Here is a 13,625-nt window from a genome sequence, read left to right on the forward strand (position 1 = left end):
TGGCCTCCCGCCAAGCAGGCATCGGACGGAATACACGACCGCCAGATTCCTTTAACGGAATAACCCATGATAGATAGCATAGGCGATGGCCACACCTAGCCCTTGACACACATGAATCCAATGCCTAACCTACCCACCAATACCACAAAAGTTGTGACGATTGCTACGAGGTAGGCGAAAAAACCAAAAAGCCTAATGCCAAATGGAAAAATTCCTACCAGGCCCCCCAGACAACCGGGGCGACCAACCTAAGGTCCATAGCAAGGCCAAAAAACCTAGACCCTGAGCTAAATGGGAGTGGAGGGTGGGTGACTCGCTGCGGGACGACGATGACTGAGGAGGAGGCGGAGCCGCAGCCGCAGCATTAAGCATTAAGCTGCCTCCGGTGGGTGTGGGCGCCAGCCAGGTGAGGAGGGGCGGGGGCTAAGGCCCCCGGCCAGGGGCGGAGCTCGGGCTCCCGCTCACAACCACTCCCCTCTCTTCCAGGGAGGAGAGTCTTTGCCTTTTTTCTAAGCTAAAAACCCCCAGGTGTTGCAACATTTCCTCATTGGGAAATTGCCCCAGCCCTGTGGTCATTCCGGTTGCCCTTTTCTGCCCTTTTCTTTTTCTTCTGCTCCCTCACACACCCTGGCTGCTGTACGTCTCCTTCAGGGCTGACTCCAGTGATAAATTACGCATCTGCTCAACGGTTGGGACAGCACTGAGATTTAAAGGATCAACCCTCAGAAACAGCCAGCTTTGTAATCTGCTCCATTATACACAATGAATAGCTGGTGTTAAGGAAAGCATGCCAGCTCCTGCCCAGTGTTTGTGTGGGACGGCAGGGATAACGTCTATCTCACTTAAGTGCCTAAGACAAAGATTATATGGAAGCTGGTGCACAACCTTGTCCTCTTTTAACAACTATGTTTATGAAATAAAGGAAGGCATTTATGTGACCCAACCCAGTTAATGACTCGCCGGTCAGGTATTCATACCCATGACTGTAGAGTTGCGGCATTTTGTAAGCACTTGCAGAGAACTACTTTGAGTTGGTTCCTGCTGGTTGGGTTTTTTCTCCCTTCTGGTATAGACAAGCTTTTATAAGTGATTTTTTTAAAGCCAAAACCAAAACACAAAGTTTATTTACGGAAGGTGTTTTCACACGAGGCTTAAAGGAGTTTTTGCATCCGTCAGTTTGGAATGCACTTACATTTACCGCAATTGCAAATGCCTCTCATCTCTTCTAGGCCACGTTAAAAAAACAAAACAAAAAACTATTACGTAGTCATGTAACTTAGGTTTTAATCTCCCTTTTCTTCCTGTAATGAATATTCTGACTCACAGAATGAACATGTGACTCACAGATGGTAGACCCGAACCAGCCTATTTGGAGGTGTCACAGATTCAAATTCATGCTGTATGCACCACACAGCACACTGGAAGCCATGTTAGCAAAAAAGAGGGGGGGTAATTTTGAGGGGGGGGTAATTTTAATTTGGGCATTTGTACTGCAAAACTCTGGAGTAATTTCCCACTGACGTTGATAACTGTATTCCTGTTGGTCTGTGTGGTTTGTTTTTGACTAAGTCATAGACCCACTGAAAGCGATAGACATGAAGGAGACTGAAGCTATTGGGGGTATTAGCGGCAAAGAAATGCTGGGGGGGGCAGGAGATGGCCCTCCTGCTCCCGAATGCAGTCGTACCTTGGAAGTCGAACAAAATCCATTCCGGAAGTCTGTTCGACTTCCAAAATGTTCAGAAACCAAAGTGCCTGCAGCCAATTGGAAGCTATGGATGCCCCGTTGGATCTTCCGACTTCCAAAAATAGTTCGCAAACCAGAACAGTCACTTCTGAGTTTGCGACGTTCAGGAGCCAAAACATTCAAGAACTAAGCTGTTCAAAAACCAAGGTACGACTGTAGTAGTTTTATGAGAAAGGAGTAGGCACAGGCAGCAGCTCTCTGTCAAGGGACTGCTCAAGCAAACCACTGGCCTTGTTTTCCATGTCCATCTTCTACCGTTAACATGCAATTCCCAACAGTGCTGGGGAACCTGTGGCCTTCCAGATGTTGCTGAACTACAAATCCCTTCATTCTTGACTATTGCCTGTGCAGGCTGGCTGATGGGAGCTGGAGTCCAATGAGTTCCCCACCCATAATCTAACAAAATATGTGACTCACATGGGCTGACTATTGACCATTAAGGGATACAAACCAGTTATTCAGGTCCGTTGACATTCTTCTGTCCAAACATTCATTTGCCGCAGTCTCACAGCAAACTCAGAGCAATTACCGATTGTCTTTGGATGGATACTTATAATGAATAATGAAGTCAACCTTCTGGAGGTAGGGTGAGAAGAAGGTTACGCAACAAAGAGACATGAATAAGCGTAACTAAACAGCACTACCGAGGGCTGTGGTTTATGAGAATCCCCTGAAGGTTCATCTTCCTGGCACATAAAGTCACTGGCTGAAGTTTCCAGGAATAAACATCATTTAAGAGTAAACATAATTCCAAACTGGTTTAGAAGATCTCATCACATGGTTATATTTTCCCACGGAGTTAGATACAAAACTGTGGAGGAAATGATTCTTTCAAAGTTATATTTCCGTTCCAAGGGAGTCCCCTCTTAAAGTCTAGTAGGCCATTGTGGAGTTGATTTCTTTGGTTGCCAGGAAACATCTGATGAGAAACCAGTAACTCTGGAAATGAAATAAAGACAATTTTTCTGCTATTCTGTCTCTCATAAATGATGCCTGTAGCAGTAATGACCACTATCTCTCTCTTTCTTTCTTTCTTTCTTTCTTTCTTTCTTTCTTTCTTTCTTTCTTTCTTTCTTTCTTTTGGGGGGGAGGCTTGGGGAGAATTATTTTTCTTTGCAGATTAAATCTGCATATAAATCAAGTAATATTGTTGCTTGTGCAAAAGGGACACCAATGGGATAATTTAGAACAGAGATTAAAACACAATTGTTCTGAAGCAAGATTGGAGGCTTCTGGGTGAACTTTGCAGTAACAACCAGGAAAGCAAATTGCCTAAGCCCCTGAGAGACAAATTTATTTGTTGAGGACTTGCCTCCACACCAACTGACCTTGCTTATGTTTGATAAATCATGTGGCCCTCACATGTGATCTGATGCATATAGCATTAATCTGACCATTTAGTTTGTCCCACAGTTGGGTAAATTAGATGTCTCTTGGGATCCTTCCTCATTTCCTTAATTCTTTTTAACATTTCTTCCAGTTTTTCTAATGTCTTTATGGGAAATTATACAATATTCTGCTTGCATTAGACCATAGCCTAGAAGGCACTGTGTTTGAATTTTCTCAATTGCTAATTTAGAATATAATATTTCACAAGAGGTTCAGGGCTTGACTTTATTTTTGTACAAAGTTGAAGTCCTGCCTGCCCAATTCAATGCTTGTGGTACTTAATACTACATAATATACACGGCAGTTGCAAATGTAGTAACTCTTTTGTAACTCTGGTACCCAGCTCTTCAAATTTTCTAGCGTTGTTCAAAGATTAAGCTTTTATAGAAAATTATTTTGGAAATAAATAAATAAATGTCCCTCAAAATTCTTCTTTGCCATGAAGTATTCTGCAAATATTCTATCAAAAGTTGCAATATTATTTTTTTTAAAAATATCCCAGTATTTTTTTCTGTCTTGACACTCATTCAGTATCTGATATCTGACAATATATCATAATTATCATGTAATGGTACTAGCATTTGACAATACTTGTAGCCTGATATGCAGTAGTGTATAAACCTTGTGTTTTTCAAAGTTTCTGACTTCATGGGACACTTGACATATCCATTTATCTGCCATGGCAGAAGATTTTGGAGCAATTTTTGTGTGTTTGTTTGGGTGTGTGTGTGTGTGTGTGAGAGAGAGAGAGAGAGAGAGAGAGAGAGAGAGAGAGTTTAGTAGTTCTGTTACCAGTTATAAACTGAAAATAGCTCTGTTCACACATCACAGTAAACCAAAGTTTGCCCTGATCATGCCAAAGGGGGCTCTTTCTTTGCTTGAAATAAACCTTGATTGCATAGCTTTATGTTACATCTGGACTAGGGGTTGTGGTTTGTTTCATTCCAGCAACCACAATCCCTGACTTAGCCATGTTCTCCCAACAGGAAACACCAGCAGAAGAGGAAATATTCAACAATGTGAACAAAAAGAGGAGAAGTGCAACTGAAAGATGCTTGAATGGATTAGTGTTTATTATTGTGTTAGCTTGAAGGGTTCCAGTTCAATTCAGCATTCATCAGGGGCGAGTTTACCTAACGTACGTTTTTAAAAGATGCTCAGAGAACATCCTCCTAATGCAAGTGGGGAGGAGCAAAAGAGCCCTCTGAGGAATATTCATGGTAAAACATTAACTGTGGTTTACTGTGATGTATGAACTGGATCAACATATTTTATATCCTAATATTCTCCTTTGGCTGCTAATTCTAGAGGATGCAGGGCAAACAAGATGAGATGCATTCATTACCTATGTGTCCTTGCTATTCGCATATAAATGGGTGAATGTCGTTTCCCCTGTTCTTTAAATATATATGTACTGCTATGCATTGTTTCCTCCTCAAATGAGAATTAGAGTCATGACTCCAGTTTACTTTTGTGAATGTGACACAAGAAATGCTGCACACCACAATGTACCCAAGCAGGTAACTATTTATTGTTCTTTTTCTGCTGTGATTGTACTTTTACAGTCTCTCTTCACATCCCGTTTAAATTAATTTCCCAAGGGACAAAAGAATATCTATTTATTGTGCTTAATAGGATTCCTTCTTCTTCTTCTTCTTTTAAAAAAAGACCTGTTATGGGCTGCATTCTTGCTTCTGGTGATGATATGATGTCATACACAAAAGAAAAGAAGCAGCTGAGGTTGCTATTATAAGGGAATAAAAAGAAGAGGGTATCTATTCTGCTTGCAATGAAGGTTCTTTAATGGGGAAAGTTAAACATTCTCCCATTTTTTCCATAGATAAATTACAAAGCCTAGAGCTATAAAGAGCTTTCATTTTATTTACTTTCAAGATTAACTAATATTTGCTATTTATGGACTCCATATTTTATAACATTGCAACAAGTCTTTCTATGATGATGAGATTCAGGGGTGAGAATGATGAACAATTAATAGTTTCATATAGTTTTATTAGGTATTTTATTTCTTTATGATTGCCTAGATCTGTTTTGGCCCACAACAGCATATGCAAATATATCTTTCTCCTCCTTAATCATCTGAAAAAGGATTGTGTTGGGAAGGGTTTTTCTATTTGCTTCACACTAAATTCCGTACAATAAATTTGTAATCTACCAATCAGCTAATTGACCAGGACGTTGCTTTTAAGTATGCAATTAGAGTGAAGAATTAGTCAAAGATAAAGTGATTGTTCCTTTCCAAATAACTATGATATTGAAAGTGGGCAATAACAGTGGTGGAGCTTCATGCTCCAGCACTGGGGGTGGAGAGCAGGAGGTGTGGGGCTGGCGCGCATCCTGGGAGCAGGGCTTGCTGCCGGCGGGGGCGGGGCACCCAGCACAGGCGGGGGGAGCCACAATGGCACCCTGGGTATCGTGTTGTCGGGGCGGTGTGCTCCCCCCGCACTCCTCTTCCTCCGCCAGTGGGCAACAATAGCAAGCCAAAATATATACAACAGAACCAAAAACAACAAGTCCAACAATGGGCAAAGTTACCTAATAAAAACAATGTCACAATAACATATCAGTAAATACAATTCAATACAAAATTCATAAATATGGAAGGTGGTATTAGTGTCAAACTCTTCCAATTGTTCCCTGAGCACAAGTCTCAAAGGCAGTGAAAGCAGTGCAGGAAGACAGTGATAGTCTGAGCACTGGGAGGATGTCCTAACTCTGACTTTGGGGTCATTATATGTCACGGACTGGGCAGAGGAGGAATGGTGGAGACCGCCTCCCCAACTTGACCCTTCCAGGCAGGAGGAAGATGAAGTTAGTATAGATTTACAACAGGGGTTTGAGGGAGGTCATGGCTCAGAGGCAGATGAGGGGGGAAGTTGGAAAATCATGGGAGAGCCAGTGCAGCTGGCTGACACGTTGTCATTAGAAAGCATTCCAGACCCACCATCTCCCAGAACCCAGCAGGCCTTAAAAGTAGGAGAGCAAAGAGCTCGAAGACAGGGAGCTCTTAGTGGCACCCATAGAGGAGATGATGATGACGAGTGAGGAAGTGGGAGAGACTGGGGGTGGAGATTCACTCAGGACAACACCATTATCCAAGGGGGTGAGTTCTATACACCTCTCTGTAAATATTGGAACAAAAAAGGACTGTAAGAAACTTTTTCTTGACTTTATAATTTCCTGGGCAACCAGCCAGGTGCCGCTGACAGTATCCTGACACTATACCAGATTGTCCACATAGTGGGAAATGTGGGGTATGTTACCTCATTACAGTCAATTACAACATGCTTTACTTCCTAGAGTGGACAGAGACAGGGGGATATATAACTTCCTGTTCCTCTTGTAAATGACTCAGCAGATGAGTGTGACTCTATAAAAAGCAGAGTCACACAGCCACTTTTTTCTTCTGTTCGATTTCAGCTCTGTTCGATTCAGTTCAGTTAAGTCTCCGGATCATGCCAAGACCTATGGATGTTAAGGGGGTCCAAATATTTTTGGGAATGGCACACAGCTTAGCAAAGTTTTGCAATGGACTAGCAGATCAGTGTGAGCCACTCCGACAGCTGACATACAAAGAGCCAGAAAGTCACCAGCAGGCATTTGAGAAGATTAGAATCACAGAATCAGAGAGTAGGAAGGGACCTCAAGGGTCATCTAGTCCAACCCCCTGGAATGCAAAAATCCTGCCCACAGCCGTCCTTGGGCGAGATTGAACCACCAACCTTCTGTTTAGCATCCAATTGCACCACTGAACAGAACCTGAGGACACTATAGCTAGGAGTCCTGTACCAAAGTATTATAATCATGGTACAGTATATTATAATTTTGGTGAGCAGTTAGTATTACAATGTGATGAATCTGTGACAGGGCTAGGAGATGCCTTGCTTCAGAAACAGCAGCCAGTTGCCTTTGCCAGTAGAGCACTATCAGAAACTGAAAGAGGATATGCACAGATTGAAAAAGAGCTGTTGGCTGGAGTGTTTGGAATGGAACACTTCCATCACCTTTCGTTTGGCCAGACTCTATACGTCCAATCGGACCATAAGCCACTGGAAACCATTATGTAGAAGCCATTGCTGAGTGCCAATGTGGCTTCATCACATGTTGATGCAGTTACAAAACTATGACAGGCACATCCGTTATCACCCAGATGAAGATCCCGTACTTGCAGGCACTTTATGCTGAGCTTACCTCACCAAGCTCAGTGAAGAGGACTCAGTAGAAAAGGACATGGAACCAATAAATATGCACATGGGCAGTATTTACCAGTTTCTCAGTCCTGCTTACAGGCAATACAGGACAAGAGTCTACATGCAGTTAAATGTTTTATGCTTGAAGGCTGGCCAGGGTAAAGCATGGACTCCTAGTGGAAGCTGCAGCCTATTTTTCAATGACAAAGGAGCTCAGTGTAAAAGATGGATTTTTAAAAATAGGGGCAATCGAGTTTTCATTCCTGCAGCATTACACTTAGACGTAATGAGTACATTCCTCACACATGGGAATTGAGAGCTGTCTCCAAAGAGCAAGGGAATGTGTATACTGCCCTGGCATGAATGCCCAGCTGAAAGCAAACATGAAACAATCAGTGATTTTTGTAACTCGCATGGAAACAAAAAGAGACTTTACACCCACATGAGGTGCCAAGCTGACCTTGGGAGAAACTGGGAGTAGGTTTTTTCACATGGGAAAAGAAAGATCATCTCACACAGCAAACTATTAATCCAATATTTGGGAGATAGATCCACTGCTCGATACAAGATCTGAGACAATAATAAAGAAATTAAAGAAATACTTTGCCTGCTATTGAATGGCAGATAGTGTATTCTTTGATAATGGACCACAATTTGTGTCAGAACATTTCAGAACATTCCAAAAGCGGTGGGAATTTGATCAGCAGACACCTTCACTTGCTCAGCCCCAGAGCAATGGGAAAGTTGAATCAGTTGTCAAAATGGCTAAGAGAATTTTGACCAAAGCTGGAAAATCAGGGCTGGATGCATATCTAGCTATCCTAGACCACCAGAAAACACCTTCACAAGGTGCAGATGGGAATCAGCGCAGGGATTGATGGGTCAAAGGGCAACATTTTGTGATCAATGAGGAGCCACTTACTATAGCCAGACGACTAGAACAAATGAGCTGAACCAGTTGATCAGAATACATTAAGATGGGCACATTACTATAAGAAGTCAGATAAAGACCTACCCAAACTACAGGTGGGTGAGCAGGTTTGGATACAACACAATAAGGAGTGTAGGAGCTGAGGTTCCAAGCTACAAGGTGCATTGACTAATTAGTCCAGCCTTGTCTGGATTTGGCTTCAGTATTCTTGTTGATAGACCCTAACAAGAGCAGGCAATAATGGAAAAGCACTTAGAATGGCAAGAGTTGGGTGTAATGAAGGCATCTCATACTAGCTCATCAAGTGTTATTACTCAGTGCCCTCAAATAGAGGGTGGATGGTAAAATGAAGCTATGTGCACATAGGGGCTCAGACTGACCAAAAAGATGCATCACCTTAGCTCTCATCTTGCCAGCAGCCCACTGAGAAGTAGCAAATGCTATCTCAAAACTGGCCAGGCGTTGAAATGCTACACAGGCTCTCTAGGAGTCAGAGACTTGTGTGTGTGTGTGTGTGGTGTGCTCGTAGGTTTTGAGTCATGAGATCACGTTCAGGAGTCAGAGCCAAGTAGCTCCAAACCAGAACAATGAAGACCATTATCACCCTTTTATAAAAGGAAGCATTTTATTGCTCTTCATTGCCTAAAGCTCAGCTCAGCTGCCAAGTGCCCCAAACCTGGTAACTGCCCAAGCAAATGCTACAAAGTGCAGTATTGGTGCATTTTGCCATTTCTGCATAGTCCATCATTTTCAATTGCCATTCTTCTATTGTTGGTATCTTATCTTATCTTCCTTCCACCTTTGGGCTAGTAAGATACAGGCTTATTGTTGTTATTGCGTACATAAACAGTTTTTTCTTTTGCTTTGGGATTTGATTTTCTGTTATTATTCCTAATATTATTTATTATTCCTAATAAAAATGCTTCTGGGGTGTTTTTTTTTTAAAAGGTCATTTTAAACATTTTCTTCAGTTCATTATATATCATTATTTCCCAGTAATTTTTGACCATTTTACACTCCCACCACGTATGGTAAAAAGTACCCTCTTTTTCTTTACATTTCCAACACTTATTAGAACTTGTTCTATACATTTTTGCAAGTTTTACCGGTGTTATGTACCAATGATACATCATTTTCATATAGTTCTCTTTCAGTGTTGTACATGCAGTAAATTTCAAATCCACCTTCCAAAGTTTTCCCCAGTCACTCATTTGGATATTTTGTCCCAAATCTCTCACCCACTTTATCATCACACATTTAACCTCTTCATCCTTTCCCATTCTAACAACCAACTATGCATTTTCTTCAATAGTTTGGTATTGCCCTCTACAATTTTTCTTTGAAATCTAGATATTGTATAACTGAATCCTCTTTTTTGTCTTTAAATGTCTCATTTAATATTTTCAATGAAATAAGAAAACTGGCTATAATATTTTCAATTTTCTATTAAAGGAAGTTTGTTATTTTATACCACCCTCCCCTAGCCTGGACCTCCAGCTCTTTGGGGCTACAATTCCCTTCAGCCCAAGTCAACAAATATACTCACAGTGGATGAAAGCAACTTGGGGGATATTTGGTACTCACACAATTATAGTGGGTTGGGAGGGTGTTTCAGTAGAGAAATGGCACAAGGGAAAACATTGTGAAGCCCTTACTTCCATGCCTACACTAGTACTCTACTTCAAATTGCAGTTTTTGTGACTGTATTGTACTAAAAAGGAGGTTTCTCCCACAAAGAGTAACAGAATGACACATAATGTACATGTCTACCCATAGCCTTAGAAGCTCACCTTAGAATTTGAAAGGGGTGGTGCGGGCAAACACATGATATCATTCTGAATGAATGTTCATTCTGCCCGAGGACAATAACATATTAAAATTAAATTCACAGAAACTAAATCCATTGGAAAAACAAAACTGAGCCGTTATTGAAAAGGGTGCTAAAAATGGTTATAGCTCCAGGGCAGCGGTAATGAAGGGGAAACAAGTTAGGCTGGTTTGAGATTATTCAGTTTGGTATTTATGTCTGAAGTGGCTGTATAAGCAGAAGTGGCATGTTGTAATACTCCTCCCTCATGTGGTGTGCACTTGGTTCCACATAAGCCACTCTGCTTTACCAGGGGTAAGAAGGAGTCTTCTGTACAAAAAACAAATGAACACCCTCTTATGTTGGTTATCAGAAGCAATTAATACAGTCCATTGACCACTGAAGATGAGTAAAATAATGCTATAGTACTAATGTTCAAAGCACTTTACCTATATTATTTTTAGTTCTCTGATTGTATTGAATGTGTAGATCAGGGGTCAGCAAACTTACTGCACCTCGGGCCGGTGTTTCCAGCACCGATCGCGCAGCAGGCCGGAGGGTGGGGGAGTGCATGCCCATACGCATGCGCATATGCTATTTCCGGGTCGGAGGAGCAGTGGAAATAGCTTGTGCTCATATGCACAGGCCTCCTCTGACCTGGATGTGCTCCAAAAATAAGAAAGAGAGGGAGGGAGGGAATCAAATTGGCTCCAAGCCAAAGGCCAGGCAGAACAACTCTGTCTTACAGGCCCTGCGGAAAGAAATCAGATCCTGCTGGGCCCTGGTCTCATGAGGCAGAGCGTTCCACCAGGCCGGAGCCAGAGTTGAAAAGGCCCTGGCTCTGGTTGAAGCCAATCTAACTTCCTTAGGGCCTGGGACCACTAGCATGTTGTTATTTATGGACCCTGAGGCTCTCCGTGGGGCATACCAGGAGAGGCGGTCCCGTAGGTACAAGGGTCCTAGGCCGTGAAGGGCTTTAAAGGTCAAAAGCAGCACCTTAAATCTGACCCTGTACTCCACCGGGAGCCAGTGCAGCTTGAAAAGCACTGGGTGAATATGCTCCAATGGCAGAGACCCCGTGAGGAGCCTCGCTGCAGCATTCTGTACCCGCTGGAGTTTCTGGGACAGCTTCAAGGGCAGCACCGCGTAGAGCGAATTACAGTAGTCAAGCCTGGAGATGACCGTCGCATGGATCACTGTGGCCAGGTCGGGGCGGGAAAGGTAAGGGACCAACTGCTTGATGCGGCGAAGGTGGAAAAATGTCGCCTTGGCTGTTGCTGTAACTTGCACCTCCATGGGAAGGGAGGCGTCAAGGATTACACCCAAACTCTTAACGGAAGGCAATGGCACTAATTGGGCCCCCGCAAGAGAAGGGAGTTGGTCCCTCATCCCCATGCCATCCCGACCTAGCCATAGGACCTCTGTCTTAGAAGGATTTAGTTTCAATCGGCTCCCACGAAACCATCCAGCCACAGTTTCCAAGCATCTGGTCAGTGTGTTCGGGGCCGAGTCGGTGTGGCCATCCATCAGCAGATAGAGCTCAGTATCATCAGCATATTGGTGACAGCCCAGCCCAAAGCTCTGGATAATCTGGGCAAGGGGGCGCATAAAGATGTTAAAAAGCATCGGGGAGAGAATTGCGCCCTGCGGCACTCCACACACCAAGGAGTGGCGCGACGACATTTCCCTCCCTAGTGCCACCCTCTGTCCCCGACCAGAGATAAAAGAGCACAACCAGTTACGGGCTATGCTCTGTATCCCCACGTCTGCGAGGCGGTGGTCCAGAAGATCATGATCGACCATGTCAAAGGCTGCTGACAAATCTAAAAGGATCAGCAGTCCTGACCCGCCTTGATCCAGTTGTCTACAGAGATCATCTGTTAGGGCAACCAGAGCCGTCTCCGTCCCAAAACCAGGATGGAAACCGGACTGAAATGGATCTAATGCCGATGTTTCCTCCAGAAACCTACCAAGCTGTTCAGCAACCGCTCTCTCAATTACCTTACCCAGGTATGCAATATTTGAAACTGGGTGATAATTGGATAGGTCTAAGGGATCTAATGAAGTTTTCTTTAAGAGTGGACACACCACTGCTTCCTTCAGTTCCCCTGGGAATGTCCCCGTGTCAAGGACAAATTGATAATTTCAACCAGAGTTGTCCGCGCAACATCTGGACACTCCCTAATCAGCCAAGATGGGCACGGATCAAGGAGGCAGGTGGTGGGCCTACCAACTTGGAGGAATCTATCCACATCAGTAGGGAGTATCCAATCGAAATGGTCCAACACTGGACCTGAAGTCAGTCGAGGGGCTAACTAATGCAGAGGCCTCACTTCCCTCACTGTCTGCAGTTTAAGCAAAAAGCATCAAGATTAGATGATTTATGGATGCAAAAGTGCTTCTTACAGTGCAAACATATTAAATCCTAGGAAGCAAGAATGGTGTGCTTTAGGGGGATGGTTTTGAATCTCCATGATGAGACTGTTTGGCAAAAATCATTGCATTGTTTTTGCCTTGGTGGCTCTTTGCCACGTGGTTCCCCTGGCAATAAATTCTATTAAGTATAGATGAAATCATCTTTGCAATTGCTCATGAAAAGGTAGGACAAATGGCTTTTGGGAAGATTTCCAGCAAAAAGATGTTGACAAGAGAGGTTTTTGCACTAAGAACATAAAGACTGCTGTGCTGGCTTAGACCAAAGCAAAGCTTCATCTAGTTCAATGCCTCTGCCTCTGACCAGCTAAATATCACAATATAACCAATATATGTTTAAAATAAGGATGGAACTATAGAGGCGAACAGTAGGGCCAGGTGATATCTGATTTTCAACTTTGTGATATATCATCAGTTAAACATCATGATATACTGATATATCAGAGTGAATGAAATAAGGATGGAGCTCCATAGAGGTATTGGTTGGCTTCATGGTTTTCCCCACGTGATTTTTGCATAACGCGGCCACCCACCCATGCACATGCACCCATTCACGATATATTGCCAAGTCAAAAACTATGAAACCGATATCACAATATGGACTTTAGTTTTAGAGTATATATATATGTATCACCCAGCCCTACCTCTGACCCAGCAGGTGGGAATCAAAACATAGAAGCCTTGTTTTGGTCATGGCTACCAGCCATTGATAGGCCTATCTTTCATCAATTGCTCCAATCTTTCAAAAGTGGTGCATATGCTAACAGCTTTTGCCAGGGATCTGCATCAAGGGTTGGGTTGCTTGGGTATCTGCCAAGGGCCCACATCCCAGCAGGGGGCATATGGATAATTTTTTTTTTTTAAAGAGCAGCCTGGTCCTGCTGCACATAGACTCCCTGAGAGAGGGGAGACCATAGGATCGTGGGAAGATTCCTTCTTCAAAGTCAGACCATTGGTCCATCTAGTTCAGCATTGTTTACACTGACTGGCATCAACTCTCCAGGATTTGAAGCATAGAGTCTCCCCCAGTCCTACCTGGAGATGTCAGGGATTGAAAAGCGGAACCTCTTCATCCAAGACAGATTCTCTAAAACCAAGCTATAATCCTTT

This window comes from Podarcis melisellensis (assembly GCF_964234715.1).
Source record: "Podarcis melisellensis genome assembly, chromosome: 1".
NCBI lineage: Eukaryota > Metazoa > Chordata > Lepidosauria > Squamata > Lacertidae > Podarcis > Podarcis melisellensis.